The following is a 17,870-nucleotide window of genomic DNA, read 5'->3' on the forward strand; positions in this document are numbered from 1 at the left end:
GATTATTTTAGGAAAACTAAACTGACTAAGGAGTCTTAAAAGAATAAGACTTAGAATGTTACAGACTCACAGACATAGAGAATAGACTTGTGGTTGTCAAAGGGGAGCAGGAAAGGAGTGGGATGGACTGGGAATTTGGGATTAGTAGATGCAAACTATTACATTAGGATGGATAAGCAACGAGGTCCTGCTGTACAGCAAGGGAACTATATACACTGTCTTGACACAGACCATGATGAAAGATAATATAAGAAAGGGGATGTATATATATGTATGACTGGGTCACTCTGCTGTACAGCAGAAATTCGCACAACATAAATCAACTATACATTAATAAAAAACATTTCAAGTAATAAATAAATAAATAAAAGATTTAGAATGTTGAAGAATCTTGTTCCAGTTTGAAAAGCCAAACTGATTAACTGCAATTGGAAAGATACACACAAAATCTCACATATCGGAACTCTCAAGCACACTATGTAAAATGAATATTGTAAAATGGGATTAGCCTTTAGTTCTTTGAAATACACATTAAATCATAAAATCCTTCTTCTGAAAGCATCTTAAGTATATATGAGAAGCGATTAAAATTTAAATTCATTCAAGGATACTTACAAATAATCTGCTGTACCTTTTAAACTTGCAACTATGATACATTACTAAATAATACAAAAATTCAGGATCTATGTTCACAATGTGAAATACAACCACTAAATTTAAACATTAAAAAAATATTAACTTGATAATAGTTAAACCTTAATCAGATAGTGGAAAATGGTAAATGAAACAAAATCTCTTTTTTTTTTTTTTGCTTTGGTCTTGTATTTAAATAGGAGATCTCCTTAGTTCCCAGTAGTCTGAGAATATATAATATTTCATAACATTATCAGATTAGTGTACTGATGACTATTACATAAAAACTGCTGTCAATATTATTACATTAAATTTTTTTATTTGGGTTAGTAATTAGAAAGAGAAAAAACTTCCAACATTAATTAAACTGGTGATACCATTAAATGAATTAAGCTGGTGATATCATTAAATGAACACAATCTCATAATTTACCGCATGTATTCTTTACCAATTAGAAAAACTTATATCCCCAAAGTAGGCACACAACAAACATCTATTAAATAAATGAACAAAACGTTCACAGGCCTGAGATTTCTGTACTCTGAAGTGTCACGACTTTGCTCTTAAACTCTACTTCAGTATGGACACTACCAAAGGCCTAACTTTTTAATGCAAACTTAGAGATTTTCCTTTGGGGCCTTAGAGGTCCTTCATGTATACTCCCTCTAAGAAACTATATAACTAGAATCATGCTAAAATGTCATGAAATAGAGGGAGCAACTATTAGAGATCTCTCTGCACCCACACAAGCTTTGCATTCAAACATAAATACCTTGCTGCCAAGTTGAAAGCTCAACAACCTCTATACAGAGGCAGGAGGGCCCTAAGAAATCAATCAGGATGCCACAAGAGCCTTATTGGGTCCCCTGCTAATTTAACAAGGATTAAACTACAATATCTTTGGGTAAGTCACTTAACTTCCAGGAGCTGCAATTTCCCCCCTTGCAAAAAATGGAGGTTGGTCACTCCAAGATTCTACAGAAAGCAAAGCAAATTTATCTTTAATTTACCTTCAGAAGGTAAGATGCTTCAGAAGCCCTACAAAAATGGTTTGTAACCTTTTTTTAGGTGCTAAGACAGCTTTGAGACTTTAATAAAAGCTTGACACTTCACCTCAAAAGTATGAACTTTTGAATACAGTATCAGGAAAGGTGAATGACACTCTGAAATGGCCCATGGAACTCATGTAAATTAATTAATTAATTGATTTGTTTATTTATTTATTTTTGTCTTTTTCTAGGGCCACATCTGCAGCATATGGAGGTGCCCAGGCTAGGGATCTAATTGGAGCTGTAACCACCAGCCTACACCACAGCCAGAGCAAAGCGGGGATCTGAGCTGCATCTGCAACCTACACCACAGCTCACGGTATCACCACCAGATCCTTAACCCACTGAGCAAGGCCAGGGATCAAACCTGAAACCTCATGGTTGCAAACTCACGGTTAACCACTGAGCCATGACAGGAACTCTGAAACTTCTGTAAATTTAAACAGAACTTCAATTAACCGGGGACATGTTAGCAGGTTTAAAAACAAAGCAGCACTCTGTACCTAAGTCTTTTGAATTTTCTAAACAAATTAAATTTATTTTAAATTTCAAATAACAGTAAAGAGGAATCAATTATTTTTATGACTACCAAAGAGAAACATGGTTTTGGAGAACTGAAAACTACTAGCTTAGATAATTAAACTATGCTGGCAAATCAGAGTTCCAGGTAAGTAAGATCCAAAAATATTATGATTACATGTCAATCTCAATTCTAATGAACCAACTCTAGTAAAAATATTTACTTAGAATTCCAAATTTAAACAAACACATGCTTCTCTGGATTCCCTTTATTTGGATAATTCACTTGGAGATAGGCCTTCAATAAAAATATAAACTAAATATGAAATATTTAATTGCTAAAATGGCTTAAATTCCCAAAAGATTAAATAGCTATCATGTATTTTAAGAGCTGAACACAGGCTCACTGCATCCTAACTTATAATTAAGATTAGTTAAGTCTATTAAGCTACAACTTAAATTTGCTCATTATTTATATTGTTCAGAAAAAAATTTTTAATTTTCCAATGTAAAAGGAAAGAAAGTAGAGGGTCCTGATTTATTACACAGAGGGAAAGAAGAAACAATTATACAATTCTGTAGAGATTAATTAACAACAGGCAAGTAATATTGGTGTTAAGGTTTTATAAATCATCTTCAGAATAAGCCAAAAGGATGTTAATATCTGCTCTTACACTAGAGTTTCCAATGGAGATTTTTTTTGTGTGCAAACTGCTCTTAGGGTTTCTCTCACTAAAATGAGCCCCTGGGGAACTAGCAAGAAGTTCTATGATTATTTTCTGATGCAATAAAGGGAGAGGCCTTTCCTTTGCTTAATTTAAGGAAAATAATGACTCTGCCTCAACTGTGATAGCAACCTTCCTATCATGAACAGAAAAGTAAAATGGCTACAATTTCTGGTGTATTCCTTTTTTATATTTTTAGTTAAACAATATTTAATTTTCTTAAGGAAATTTTTTTAAGTCTTGGAGTCATAAATTGTTTTATTATAAATTACAAATTATAGTTTGAACAGTTCACAAAAGAAAAACCTTTAAACACATTTATATACCCCACTTACTACAACATGCACTCTGTAATTCTCCTATGTTTCACTTGCAAATTACTCAGGGATCCTGAATATACTACTGTGTTTACTTGAATAACTGCACATTTACCAGGAAATAAAGCAAATATCTGGAACTTAGCCTAGAGATATCCTAACAAGCCTAATTTATCTTCTGGATTCTTACCTCTGTTTATGAAAGAATGGTGCAGCTACTAAAAATCGCAAAGATAATCAGTAGCAGAGTTACATTAGAATCCAGATTTAATGCTTTTCTCCTCTTCGGTTGTTTCTTTAGATTTCTAAGAAGTCCTACTCAGAATTGCAGATATATATTGGGAGAGGCCTTAAGAGTAGACTTCATATGTAAATGCCTCTATGCATGACAGCAGGAAATTAGTCAAAAAACCAGGATTTTACTCCCAGGATTTGCCACTAACCTACTTTTGCAACACTGACTACTGGGTAACTTCGTAGGAACTCAGTTTTTGCTATCTATAAAATAAGGATATTGGAGCAAAAGATCTCCAAGGTCATTTCCAATTAAAATACGTAAGTCTAGGAGTTCCCGTCGTGGCTCAGTGGTTAACGAACCTGACTAGTATCCATGAGGACCTGGATTCCACCCCTGGCCTCGTTCAGTGGGTTAGGGATCTGGCGTTGCCGTGAGCTGTGGTAGAGGTCACAGACACAGCTTGGATCTCACATTGCTGTGGCTGTGGCACAGGCCGAGGCTGCAGCTCCAACTGGACCCCTAGCCTGGGAACCTCCATATGCTGCAGGTGCAGCTGTAAAAACACTAAATAAATAAATAAATAAATCATAAAAATAAAACATGTTAAGTCTACATTTGTGGAAGTAAATGAATGAATAACAGTTAAGTCCATTTGAGATTACAGACACAGGTGTGTATGTAGGAATAGAAAACGGCAAAGAAATGTGAAAAAAATACAAAGTTTACATGTAAAGTTTCCTTTCACAATTTATGTTCGTACTTATGATTTTAAAAGGCCCCAAAAGCCCACCACTTTCATCCAAATCCCCAGCACCTTCTTTTCATGGTGTCACTATTTTAATGTCCACAAAGAGTACAACCTAAGCGTGTACTTCCCTCCCACTATTACCATTCCCATATCTAGTCCAAGATGAACTGATCCAGTCCATGTAGATCAGGGATTGGCACACTTTTCTGTGAAGAGCCAGTCAGTAAATATTTCAAGTTTTATAGGCTATCTAGTCTCTGCAGCAACTACTCAACTCTTCCCTTGAAGTGCAAAAGCAGTCAGACTATCTTAAAATGAGCATGGCAGCTGTGTTCTAATAAAACTTAATTTACAAAAAACAGACTGTGGGAAGGAGTTGGCTCATAGGTTGTACCATGCCAACCCCAGTCTAGATCACACCAAGAAACACGATGATATAAAATAGCTATTTAAAAATTCTCAGAGTCATTTCACAGCCTAATATAAGAGAGAGCATGGGGAGTTTCTGTTGTGGCTCAGTGGTTAACCAATCCGAGTAGGAACCATGAGGCTGCAAGTTCGATCCCTGCCCTTGCTCAGGGGGTTAAGGATCTGGTATTGCCGTGAGCTGTGGTGTAGGTTGCAGACACGGCTCAGATCCCGCGTTGCTGTGGCTGTGGTGTAGGCTGACGGCTACAGCTCCGATTTGACCCCTAGCCTGGGAACCTCCATATGCTGCAGGTGCGGCCCTAGAAAAGACAAAAAGACCAAAAAAAAAAAAAAAAAAAAAAAAGGTGAGAGAGAGAGCATGATGAAGTGGAAAGTAATCACTCAGGTATTTAATACATAATAGATGCTTAGTAAATATAGATTTCTCTTTTCTTCCCAACAGTGTCATCCCTTAAGACTTACTTCTAGAAATCACTTATTCTGGCCCTCTGACAAGAGCTGGCCCTTGATTCTTCGTGATCCTGGCAAATATGCTCCTAGTACCACTGTACCAAGATTTTAGCGTTCTTTAGTCCCTTCTCCACCCCTTGCCCCATCCCATTAATCCAAAGCTGCAATTTCATAATCTTATCCATCTGAGCCTCAAATGTCAGTATTACTATTACTCACTATTGGCCCAGGGAAGACATGAAGAAAAAGAAAAGGATAGAGAGAGGGTAAATTCAGGTAGAGGACAGGTAAGTGGTAGCATTACCTCCCTTTCCTAACTCTAAAAAGGAGGCAGGTGCTAACTTACTGTTAATTTCAATGAAAATATTGTCTACTCTAGTAAGAACAAAGAACATTTCACTTCATGCAAAGTGCTGCCTAATGAAAGAACTCAGTTCCAACATGGAAGAAAAAAAAACACAGTAAGCTTTATTCTTATGCTTTTTATCTAGATCACTCTGCCTCCAACTGTGAAACTGACTGAAGTTTTTAAAGCTCCAAGGAGCTCCTACTAGTAACCATGGTTACTGCTTCAAAACAGTACAAAAAAAAAAGTAGGATGGGATAGCAATTTGAGGAGAAAAACAGTTTTCCTGATTTTCATCAAATGAGGCTAGGCAAAGTAATAAGAGATAGGTAGATAGGCTGATGGCTGGGCAAGGGCCTCAAGATTGTTATCAAGGTGCTTGATCTCTCAGCCCCACAGGTCTAGTACCTCAATAGATCATTATATCTTATCCAAAGGTGCTTCCCAAAGCTAATTTAATCATTTACAATGAACAGTATCTTATAAACTCAACTAATATTCTTTCCAGGAAGTCAGTGAATTTGCTTTGCAGCAGAGCAGTTTACTTGGGAAAAACAAATTAAAAGCACAAGGCTCCTTAGAAATATATGAATCTGAGCCATACAGTTTTTTTTTTTTTTTGAACCATATAGTTTTAATACAAAGCTGCCCAAATTAGTCTTCTCAACCTTTGTTAGTCAAAGGTTTTTTGTTTTTTTGTCTTTTCTAGGGCCACACCATGGCATATACAGGTTCCCAGGCTAGGGGTCTAATTGGAGCTGTAGCTGCCAGCCTACACCACAGTCACAGCAACGCTAGATCCAAGCTTCATCTACGACCTACACCACAGCTCAAAGCAACACCAGATCCTTAACTCACTGAGCAAGGCCGGGGATCGAACCTGCAACCTCATGGTTCCTAGTCGGATTTGTTAACCACTGAGCTACGACGGGAACTCCCTCAAAGGATTTCATTAAACGTTCCTCTTTTCAAGCTCCTTAGCAATATTCTTAATTAAATAATTCATACATACATATACGGTGCCTACCATGTTTCAGGCACTGTTTGAGATACTAGATACATCACAATAGATAAAACAGACACAATGCTTGCCTTTACTGCGGCGATTACAATCTAATGAAGAAGAGAGACGTTAAGTACACAATTGCAAATTATGTTAATATGCTACAAAGAAAAAAACCTCAAGGTATTTACTGGGATATCAAGAAAAACATGATTTATTTATAGACACCTAATGGGTTACCTACTGATAGGAGGTAATGGATACATAAGGGTTCAGTATACTTTCTACTTTGATAACATGTTTAGAAATTCTCAAAATAAAAGTTAAAAAGTGAAAGAAATAAGAAGAGATCTGAGAGAAGTAGGAATTAAACCAGCAAAGGGTACCAGGGACGAGTGTTCTCTAGGCCAAAGAAAGAAGAGATGCATCAATCCAGAGAACCTGGGAGCCTGACACCCTGCAGGGATTAAAGCCCCAACAAAATCTAAAGATCTTTCACACCCGCAAGCTATAGATGAAAAGTATTCCAAATGGTAATAATAGGAGCCACCTTTACTGAGCCTTGACCAAGTGCCAGGCAGTGTGCCTTCTTAATATGCTTTGTCTCATACATGTCTCAGAATATTCTATAAGAAAGGTAGAGTTATTCCTGGTTTTCAGAGAAGGAAACTGATGCATGGGGGAGCAGGTAACTTACCTATATCTATCTGATTCCAGAACCTGTGCTTTTCTTATCCACAGTCACACACCCTGCCTACCACATATCTAAACGCCACTATTAATTATTAAATTTTATTCAAGAGCTCTAAATTCTGTCTCTGCAATTAACTGACCCTGTGCTTAACTCACATCAATTCACCTCTACAGCTTTATGGTTATACTACTTAATTTTTCCATACCAACAGATTATACCTATCATAATTTATAGATCACATGGTATAATTTAGGCAATTATCTAAATTTGAGCAACTCATTAAATAATCATTCTACAAATAATCAGTGGTCACCTTTGTGCCAAGTACTCTTCTAGGTGTTAGAAATACAGAAGTAAGCAAAACAAAAATCCTTACTGTGGTGGCACTTATAATTTAGTAGAGGAAGACAGATGATAAATAAAACGAATAAGTAAACAAGACAGTATGTTAGAATATGGTAAGTACTATAGAGAAAAATAAATCAGGGAAGAAGTACAGGAATTGCTTTGAGCAGGAATTTGTTAGGCACTAAGGCAAATAAAGATAAATACCTGAGCCCCTGCCCTTGACCTGATCCACTTGAATAAACACAAATATAAGGAATTCTGGAAAAGACAAATAAACAAAGAACAATGGGAGCACATAGGAAAGAACCAGAAAGCAGAAAGAACTGAGCTGCAAACTAGATTTTGCTCTCTTACACACGTACACACAAGAGTAAGGACAGTATACCCTAATGATTATGAAAGTAGTTATCAGTATGCTTTTCCCATTTGCACTTCCTTCTCCTAACCTCCCTACTATTCTATAAGTAGCATCCATTTCCTTAGAGAAGCTTAGATATAAAAAGAGAAATATTTAATATTCTCCTTCCGAGTTAAAGAAAGGATTTTGCTGCAAGGTAAGTCTTAAAAGTCTGGTTTTTCCAAAGAAGGAAATTTTTTTAATACTAATATTTTTCTGACCAAGCCCGAAAGACTCAGATTTTAATTTCTTCCACTTTGTAGAGCAGATATCCCTTCACTCACGACAGCCAGAGCATAATGCCTACTACTAGGGTAGATGGAGGATAAACCCAGAGTAAATTAAAGCCTCAAATTCCTGATTCTGGCCAAAGGACTGTGGGATAAAGAAGTGAGACAGAGACAGGAGAAGCAAGTGATTAAACCAATATTCCCATTACTCTCTCCAGGTCAAGGCTGCAAAGGAAAGGAATATTTGAAGAAGTGAGGAAATCTGGGAGTTAGGAAGGCTTCTGCTTTGCTTCCTGTTGATATAGTGCAAAGTGACTGCCTTCCAGTAACATCCTACATACCCCCAACATACACACACCTGACCTCCACCGCCCTCTTATTACACACCTAGCACAAGCTGGAGATAGCCACATCAAAACATACATGCAGAAGCACAATCAGATTGAGGAGGGGTGTGAGATAAGCTCTGGGGTCTCCCTTATCTGCTATTTGCCATGGAAGGCTCTGGGAAATTACTGTGTACTCTAAAGTACTACAGGAAAGGTAATTTAAGATGCTGGATGGTGAAACTGCCAGAAGAGGTCACTGTGACAGGGGCAAAAATAGCTTCATAGCATAGCCCTGGAAAAGAGACCACCTGGCCAGGGAGCCAATGGGAAGCCCTAGCCAGATCTCAGGTTATCTGTGACACCTGGAAAGACAGCAATACATCCTGGGACCCAAGAGAACAGACCTCAAGTTACATCAGTTATGAACTTCAGCTTCAGATGTCTGAAGAATACCCAAGGTCAGTTCCAGTAGCACCACAGCAGTCACAATTTCAGGGAACAGCCTGACCAGTTACTTTAAAGGAGAGACCAGTGAGAAACCAGAGAAGACAGCACATGGACTGAGGGTCCTGGTATCCTTCTATGACTACGAGGTCACACAGGCACCCAGAGGTCTGCATTCTATTGTGGGAAGGTGTGAGAGAAGAGATGATATTTAAATGACCAGTATCCAAAAAGAGACTGAAATATCCAAAGAGATCAATTTAAATTATTAGATAAGACTCAGTTTACCAGAGTGGAGAAAAACTGGTACTCTTCTTCCAGTTACCCAGTGACGAAGGTTCATCAAAAGGAAGAGATGAGTTACAGAAAATTAAAGAAGCTATATTTTCTTTATAAACCTGAGTATGAGTAAGCAATGACCTTGCTAAGGATTTTATGATGTTTATTTTATGTGAGAAGTCAAAAAGAAATACTTCTTAGCACACTAGAAACCAACATCACTTTATTTTTCATTCTTTCTTTCTTTTTTTTTTTTTTTTTGTCTTTTTGCTATTTCTTGGGCCGCTCCCTCGGCATATGGAGATTCCCAGGCTAGGGGTCTAATCGGAGCTATAGCTGCCAGCCTACTCCAGAGCCACAGCAATGCGGGATCCGAGCTGCGTCTTCGACTTACACCACAGCTCATGGCAACGCCGGATTCTTAACCTACTGAGCAAGGCCAGGGATCGAACCCGCAACCTCATGGTTCCTAGTCGGATTCATTAACCACTGTGCCATGACGGGAACTCCCACTTTATTTTTATTTTGTTTTATTTTATTTTATTTTGCTTTTTAGGGCTGCAACCGCAGCATATGGAGGTTCCCAGGCCAGGGGTCCAATTGGAGCTATAGCTTCTGGCCTATGCCACAGCCACCGCAACGCCAGATCCGAGCTCGTCTGTGACCTACACCACATCTCACAGCAACACTGGATTCTTAACCCACTGAGCAAGGCCAGGGATAGAACCCGCAACCTCATGGTTCCTATTGTATTTGTTTCCGCTGCACCACGATGGGAACTCCCAACATCACTTTAAAAGTAACAATGGACTTCCAGTTCAAGATGGCAGACTGAGTCCATTCATCCTCCTCTTCTCCTTCTTAACCACCTCATGTCAGGAGGGCCTGAGAGTACAGGAAGGCCATAGAACAACTGAGTGAAAAACCACCAAAGACAACCAGTACAACTCTGATGGTAAGTAAATGTTTGCCACAGCATTTACTCCGAGTCTAAAGTCTTTGTCAGAGGGCTTCTGCTGTGAACTTTGAGATGGAGATAATAGGTTAGGGACAATCTCAATAGACTGTGATTGGGGGAAGATAATTCAGAACAAATCATAACTCTGCCTGCAGATAAAAACTCCTTCCCTAAAGCAGAACTTGAGGGAGGGACAGCTACCAACCTGTGAGCCTTGTCTTTGCAAGCGTAAAAAGAGAAACTCCACTTCCCACAGCAAGTAGGAAAGCAACCTTCAGAGTCCTGTGGTGAGTGATGATGTTCTGTGGAGAAGACGACGCTTTGTAAAGCAGAACACTGACCTTTACAGAGTTACACCAGTTCCCAAGACACTTAGCAACATCAGCACCATCTACAATGTTTAGGTGCCCTATCCCAGACATACGGAATCAGATTTTTGTGAGTGGAGCTAGGAACCTGCCTTTAGACTAGGTCCCCAAGAGATTGTTACATATACTCAAGTTGGATAACCTCTGATTTAGAACTTAATTTGAAAATACTATAAAGGAAAGCCAAGAACCACCAGCTACTTAATAAAAACTCTTTAAGAGAGGAACTAAGGTGAAAAAGCAGGGGCACAATGACCCACACAAAAGAGAGTACGGCAACAAAAAGAAATAAGATGTTCTTAACTTTAACTGGTATATTCAGAGAGATTCAAGAAGCCAATATAGCCTTAAAACAAGAAAAATCTCCTCATAAAATGTAATCATCAATGAAAAAGAAATTTTAGAAAACAAAAACAAAAAAAAAGATTTTCAAAATGAAATTAACTTGACTTTTCATGAAGGCAAACATGGAATAAGCCATACAACTCTCCCACTGAGGACAACTATTGTAAAAACTCTGGGGAGCATCTCAAATGCAACTACCTGGAAACTGTGAAAAGTAAACAATGACAGGTGCAGGGGGGACAGATCTCAAAGCTGAAAGAACAACTAATATGGCAGTGACTTTACTCTTTATTAAAAAAACCTTTTATTTACCACTTTGACATGAGGGTGGGCAGAGTCCCAGAATTATTCAGTAGGTGCACAGAGCAAAAACTCCAAGAGAAACCCACTCTTTCTTACTGGAGTAAATTGGCATCTGCAAGCTGGAAAGTGTTTGCATTGAGGGGTGGGGTTTTCCAGTTCCTTTTTGTTCTCTGCTGTCCCTGCTCTGAAGCCAGTCCAAGTCACAAAGCTGCACACTGAGGCAGGACACCTAAGAGCCTAAGTGAAAACTGGCTCCAGCCTTCTAAGAAACTAGAAAAAGGAACCAGGATGGTAGGAAGAGTCTGGGGGGAGGGGCACCCTCACTATGTATTTCTCTTCATTCTCCCTTATGCCTCAACCCAGGAGGGCCTCAGCAGGGTATAACTGTGCAACAGTGAGGGGAGTGGGGGGCGCTAAGACTCTCAGAGAAAGAAACCCCAACTTTCTAGTGGGAAAGCCAAGAAAAGATTCTTGGGAGCCAGAGAACATAAGGAAAGTCCCCAAGAGTACAGAAATAGAGAACATCCCACCAAAGTGCATGTATATATATACACATACATAAAACATAAACAGGTAAAGCAAAGGCTGGAGTGGAGGAGTTGAACAACAATGAAAATGTAATAATAAAGAGATATCAATTTTTCCTCAAATTAATCTTTTTTTTTTTTTTTTGCTTTTTAGGGCCTCACCAGCGGCATATGGAAGTTCCCATGCTAGGGGTCAAATCAGAGCTACAGCTGCAGGCCTACACCGCAGCTACAGCAACATGGGATGTGAGCCGTGTCTGCGACCTACGCCACAACTCAAGGCAACGCCCAAGTGAGACTGGGGTGGAACCCACATCCTCATGGTTACTAGTCAGGGTCATTAACATTGAGCCACAACAGGAACTTCCCAAAATGATTCTTTAACCCAAGGCAATTCTAGTCAAAATTCTTCATATCCTTATTTTTTAACGTGATAAACATATTCTAAAGCTAATCTGTAAGAATTAATACTCCAAAAAAAGCAAGACAAACATTCTGAAAGTCTAATAAGAGAAAACTTAAAAGCTACATTAAATATAACATTAAAACAGTGTGATACCTACATGGCAATATAGAATGAGATCAAAGGAACATTATATAGACAGACATATGCATGTATAGAGGAAGCTTACATATGATCAAGGTAGATTTCAAAAAGTGGTTAAGAAAAGATATATTCTATAAATGCTATCAGAACAAATTATCTACCTTAGAAGAAAGTTAGATTTCTACATAATATCATTATAAAAATTCGAAAAGATCAGTTAAACAAAAAAATACAGGTGGCCAAGAGGCACATGAAAAGAAGCTCAATATCATTAATAATCAGAGAAATGCAAATCAAAACTATAATGAGGTATCATCTCGTGCCAGTCAGAATGACCATTTAAAACGTCTACAAATAATAAATGCTGGAGAGTGTACAGAGAAATGGGAATCCTCCTAAACTACTGGTGGAAATATCAATTGGTGCAGCCACTATAAAGAACAGGAAAGTTTCTTAAAATACTAAAAATAGAGTTTTTATATGATGCTGCAGTCCCACTCCTGAGCATATATCCATATATCCAAAGCAAACTTTCAAAACTGTTTTATAGACACATGCACCCCAATATACATAGCAGCACTATTTACAACAGCCAAGATGTGGAAGTGATTTAGATGTATATCAATAAATGAACAGACAAAGAAAGTGTGGTATATATACAGAACAGAATATTATTCAGCCATAAAAAAGAATGAAATAATGCCATTTGCAGCAACATGGATGGACCTGGAGATTATCATATTAAATGAGGTAAATCAAAGACAAATATATGATAAAATTTACATGTGGAATCTTAAAAAAATGATATAAATGAACTTACAATACAGAAATAAGACTCAAAGACATAGGAAACAACTTATGGTTACTAGAGGAGAGAGTGTTGGAGGGTAGGGAAGATAAACTAGGAATTTGGGACAAACATACATACACCACTATGTGTAAAATAGATAAACCTACTGTACAGCATAGGGAGCTATAATCAATGTCTTATAATAATGGAAAAGAATCTGAAAAAGAATCACTTTGTTGTAAACTGAATCACTCTGCTGTATACTTGAAGCCAACACAAGGTAAATTAACTTATACTTCAGTTAAAAAACAGTTTAAAAACAAAAGACCAACAGCCAAATAAACATACCACAAAAGTCAACTAAATGCCACTTAAATACCATTCCTTTCTTTTCTTTTAGAGTCCCATTATGTTTCAAAATAAAAATAGTCTAAGTATATATGTGTGTCTGCATGCACTTGACTGTCAAATCTTTGGACATTTCTACTCAAAAAAAGGGAAAATTAGACAAAATGGTAATTACAGGAAATCTAAATACATATTTCAAAACTTCTACACAAAAAAGAAATCATTTAAAATTAGAAGGCAAATGAAAAGGGTAAAAGTATTTGTAAACAATGACAAAATTAATATTCTTAATATATTAAAAATTTATACATAATGATATAAAGCCTGGTAAGACTGATGGATAAGTAGATAAAGGATTCAAATACAAAGAAAGAAACAAATTAAATATTATTGTGTGTATATATACCAATTTAGCAAACAGTGTGGGGGAAAACTCAATGCCATAATGTTTGACAGTGAAGAAAAGGTGACACAACCTCATTAGGAAGCAATGTGACATTAAGTATCAAGAGCCTTAGGAAATGTTGACGCCTCCCAGGAATTGTTACAATTTAGGAAGGTCTTCAATTCTAGGCCGCATTTAATAGCTACATGACCAGGTAAGTCACACAGCACTTTGAGCAGCAGTTTCTTCATCATAAAATGTGAAAACAAGCCACTAATTCTCAGGTTGTTGTAATATTTAAAAGGGTAACAAAGCAGATAAAAATGTCTTAAAAACAACAGAGCAGACAGTTGACCCAAAACCTCTGAACTCTGGGGGATTTCAGAAGGTCCTCGAACTCTGTGAACATCTGTGAATGTTCATAAAAAGAGACTACAGCTTTAAGCAAACCCTCCAAGGGGTTCCTGATCCAAAAGAAAACTTGAAAAGCACTACAAGCAAAGAGCAAAATCAAAGTGAAGATATTCTTTCCTCTTGATGTGTCCAGCTTGATGCATGGCACATAATAGGCCCAAATAAGGAATTCACTATAAAAAATCCAGGTAGTATTTAAGTCAATATTAAACTTACCCATTTATTTATTTCTAAACCCCTCAGAGTAGTACTTAGCGATTTCTTAGCATATTATTCAACCTCTGATGTAGCTGTAAAGAGAACCTGAAATTAGGAAAACAATGTAACAGTCATCCGTATCTATTTGGATCAATCACATGAAATTAATGCATTAGAAAATAGGAGGGAGAGTGGCAAAAAAATTTAGTATATTATTAATTCATTAAGATATGTGTAATTAATATATAAGCTACACTGGGACTTTCTGTTGAAGCAAACAAAAATTAGAGACTTTATGTATTTATTTTTAATAAAATGGGAAAGAGAAAATTGTCACTCTTTCTCCAAAATAATTAAGAATAAAAGATTAATTCTAAAATTTCTATTTCTAGATGATGAGCCTTACTTTCATTAAAAAGTTTTTTAAAGCCCCAAAAGTGAGCCACATTGATAAAATTCTGCCCAATCAAGTACATGGCAAACAGACTAAAAGGTAATTTTAATTATAATGAAAACTAAACAATTAAGAATTTAAAATACTTGAGGACTTCAAATTCTGGAGAGGTGGAATAGATATAGCTTTCCCTGTTCTTCTCACTAAGTCAAACTAAAAGTCCTGGACACTGCATGTAACAAACATGAAGAAGAATAGAAGCAGAGAGAAGAAGGCAGATCAGGTAAAGATCACCAGCTCCAAGGAAAACAACATGGTAGTAAGTTCTATGGGTTTTCTTTTGTGCCCCACATATCCTAGGCTTGGAGTTGAAGAGGCTGGCAACCTAGAAATACCAACAGGCCCAGATGCCCCCAAACACACAAAACAAAATCCCATTCTTCCTAGACAAAAGATTAGGAAAGAAACAGTCTAGACAAAAAGTATTATATGCAGACAAACATAACAAGACAAAACTGTGGACCAGCAAAGGTCAAGTGGAGAGCTTAGACTTTTACCTTTGCCAAGCTGTAATGAGGTCCCCCACACTGCCCACCACAATGGTGTCAGAGAAGGCCACCTGAAAGTTGGTCCCTACCAGGTGATAAGGAGACCTCCTTCCCCATGGAGTCAATGAAAACCACTTGGAGAGCTTGGAGGTCCACATGGCAGTAAGAAGGCTGACCATGCTGTAGGCTAGTGTCAGAAGTAGTGAAAGGCCCAACAGCAAAAAGGCCCTCCCCTGTGGAAGCCATGGGGGCCCCAGTACTGAGGCACATCTGCCCCTCCTGGCCAGGGAAAAGCCAGTGGAGGGCGGAACTCCCATCCTTGACCAGCAGTAATGAGCACTATCTCACCACCTTGAGAGTCAACAGAGGCAGAGTGAGGAACTTGGACTTCTACCCCCACTGGGCAGTAAAGTGGCAGAGCACTACCCTCCTTCCCATGTTGGGGCAGTGCCAGAAGAAGCCAGCTAAACCAGAATGTTTAAATAGGATCCAGAGTCTCAGCACATGATACCCAAATGTCCAGGTATCAAATAAAAATCATTCTTCATAATAAGAACTTTCATAACTCTCACTGTAGCAGGGAATATCTCAAACTGAATGAAAAAAGACCATCCACAGATGCCAATATCTAGGTGATGGATATGGTAGGATTATCTGAAGAGGATTTTTTTTTCAGTATTAAGTAGTATTTATTGAACATATACTATGTGCTTAGCTAACGCAATAAACATATTATACATTTAAGTAAACCCTTCCCATAATTCTGTGAAGCAATTACGAATTACTGTTATTAACCCCATTTTATGCAAGGTGAAAACTACAAAGAGATTAAATTACAGATTAAAACCCCAGAGGTTGCCCAGCTTCCTAAAATTATTGGGAGGGAGACCCAGGATTAAAACTCTGATGGCCAGCCTCCCGACATAATGCTTGAATAGGATTTTTAAGTGACCATTATAAACATGTCTCAAAGAGCAATTACACATATGCTTGAAACAAACAAACAAAAACCAGGAATATCAACAAAGAAAAAATAGATAAGAAAGAGCCGAATGGAAATTTCAGAACTGAAAAAATACAATAACTGAAATAAAAGACACAACAGATGAGAACAAGAGTAGAATGGAGAGGACAAGGAAAAACCACTGAACTGGAAGACAGAACAAAAGAAACGACCCAATCTGAACAACACAGAGAAAACACTGAAAACACTCTTGGAGACCTGTGGGACTATAACAAAAGACTTCTCTTCCATGTTATCTGAGTCCCAAAACGAAAGAAAGAGGGTGAGAATGAAAAAGTACTCCAAGAAACAAAAGCTGGTAACTTCTCAAGGTTGGCAAAATATACAAACTAGGGTTCCAGCAGTTAAGTAAACAGGATAAACCCAAAATAATCCATACTAGGACAGCTCATAGGTAAACTTCGGAAAACTAAAGACAAAAAAATGTAGTGAAACAGAGAAAGAAATGATGCTTTACCTATAGGGGAAAACAATTCAAGTGACAAATTTCTAATCTAAAACAAAAGAGGGATAAAGGAAGTGGCAGTGAAGTCCACATCTGATCATGTGTTTCTATATCTGTTTTCCTCTTGTTCATGACCCTTGGTATGCCTGGAAGCTACAGAATGAATGTCAGATATTGCACAATAAATACAGCAGAGGTTATGACTGATATTATCTTTTCAATAGAAGATTTTCTTCAGTTTCTAGTTGGCAATGGGATGTAATTCAATCAGAGATTAAGCTAATTTAAAGCTAGTTTTTTTGGTTTGGGGTTTTTCTTTGGTCTTTTTGTCTTTTTTTAGGGCTGCACCCACGGCATTTGGAAGTTCCCAGGTTAGGGGTCCAATCAGAGCTGCAGCCACTGGCCTACGCCACAGCCATAGCAACGTGGGATCCAAGCTGCATCAGCAACCTCACCACAGCTCACAGCAACGCTGGATCCTTAACCCAATGAGCGAGGCCAGGAATCGAACCCACAACCTCATGATTACTGGTCGGGTTTGTTAACCACTGAGCTAAGACGGGAACTCCTAAAACTAGTTTTCAATCATATTATGACCTGGTCACATGCACCACAATGTTCACAGCAGCACTATTCACAATTGCCAAGATATGGAAGCAACCTCAGTGTCCATCAACAGATAAATGGATAAATAAGATTGGTATGTGTGTGTGTGTATATACAAACATACATACACACACATACAATGGAATACTACTCATCCACAAAAAGAATGAAATTTTGCCATTTGTAGCAACATGGATAGACTTGGAGGGCACCATGCTAAGTGAAATGAGTCAGAGAAAGACAAATATTGCATGATATCATTTATATGAAGAATCTAAAAATTACAATAAATTAGTGAATTTAACAGAAAAGAAGCAGATTCACGGATACAGAGAATAAATAAGTGGTTACCAGTGGAGAGAGGATGGGGGGAGGAGTTATATGGGGTAGGGGATTACAGGTATAATCTATTATGTAAAATAAGCTACAAGGATATACTGTACAACATGGGAGATATAGCCAATATTTTATAATAACTGTAAATGGAGTATA

At 37.7% G+C, this 17,870-nt stretch overlaps 1 protein-coding gene across 22 annotated transcripts in view; it reads right to left on the bottom strand.

The window, feature by feature from the left end:
- The window catches only part of NCOA1 (nuclear receptor coactivator 1), a 253,860-nt gene that overhangs the window by 149,144 nt on the left and 86,846 nt on the right, over positions 1-17,870 (bottom strand). The window contains exon 1 of one of the 22 annotated variants that reach the window (XM_021085902.2): positions 14,380-14,466. The exons of the other annotated variants lie outside the window; for them this stretch is intronic. The gene's annotated coding sequence lies outside the window, so the exon portion shown is untranslated. Of the gene's footprint in view, positions 1-14,379; positions 14,467-17,870 lie in introns of those variants that run through there. 22 annotated transcript variants of the gene reach the window in all.

This window comes from Sus scrofa, chromosome 3 (genome assembly GCF_054392235.1).
Source record: "Sus scrofa isolate SSC_HxYL_T2T_F1_AM1 chromosome 3, Sscrofa_HxYL_maternal_Yorkshire_Landrace_v2.0, whole genome shotgun sequence".
In the NCBI taxonomy this organism is placed as follows: Eukaryota; Metazoa; Chordata; class Mammalia; order Artiodactyla; family Suidae; genus Sus; species Sus scrofa.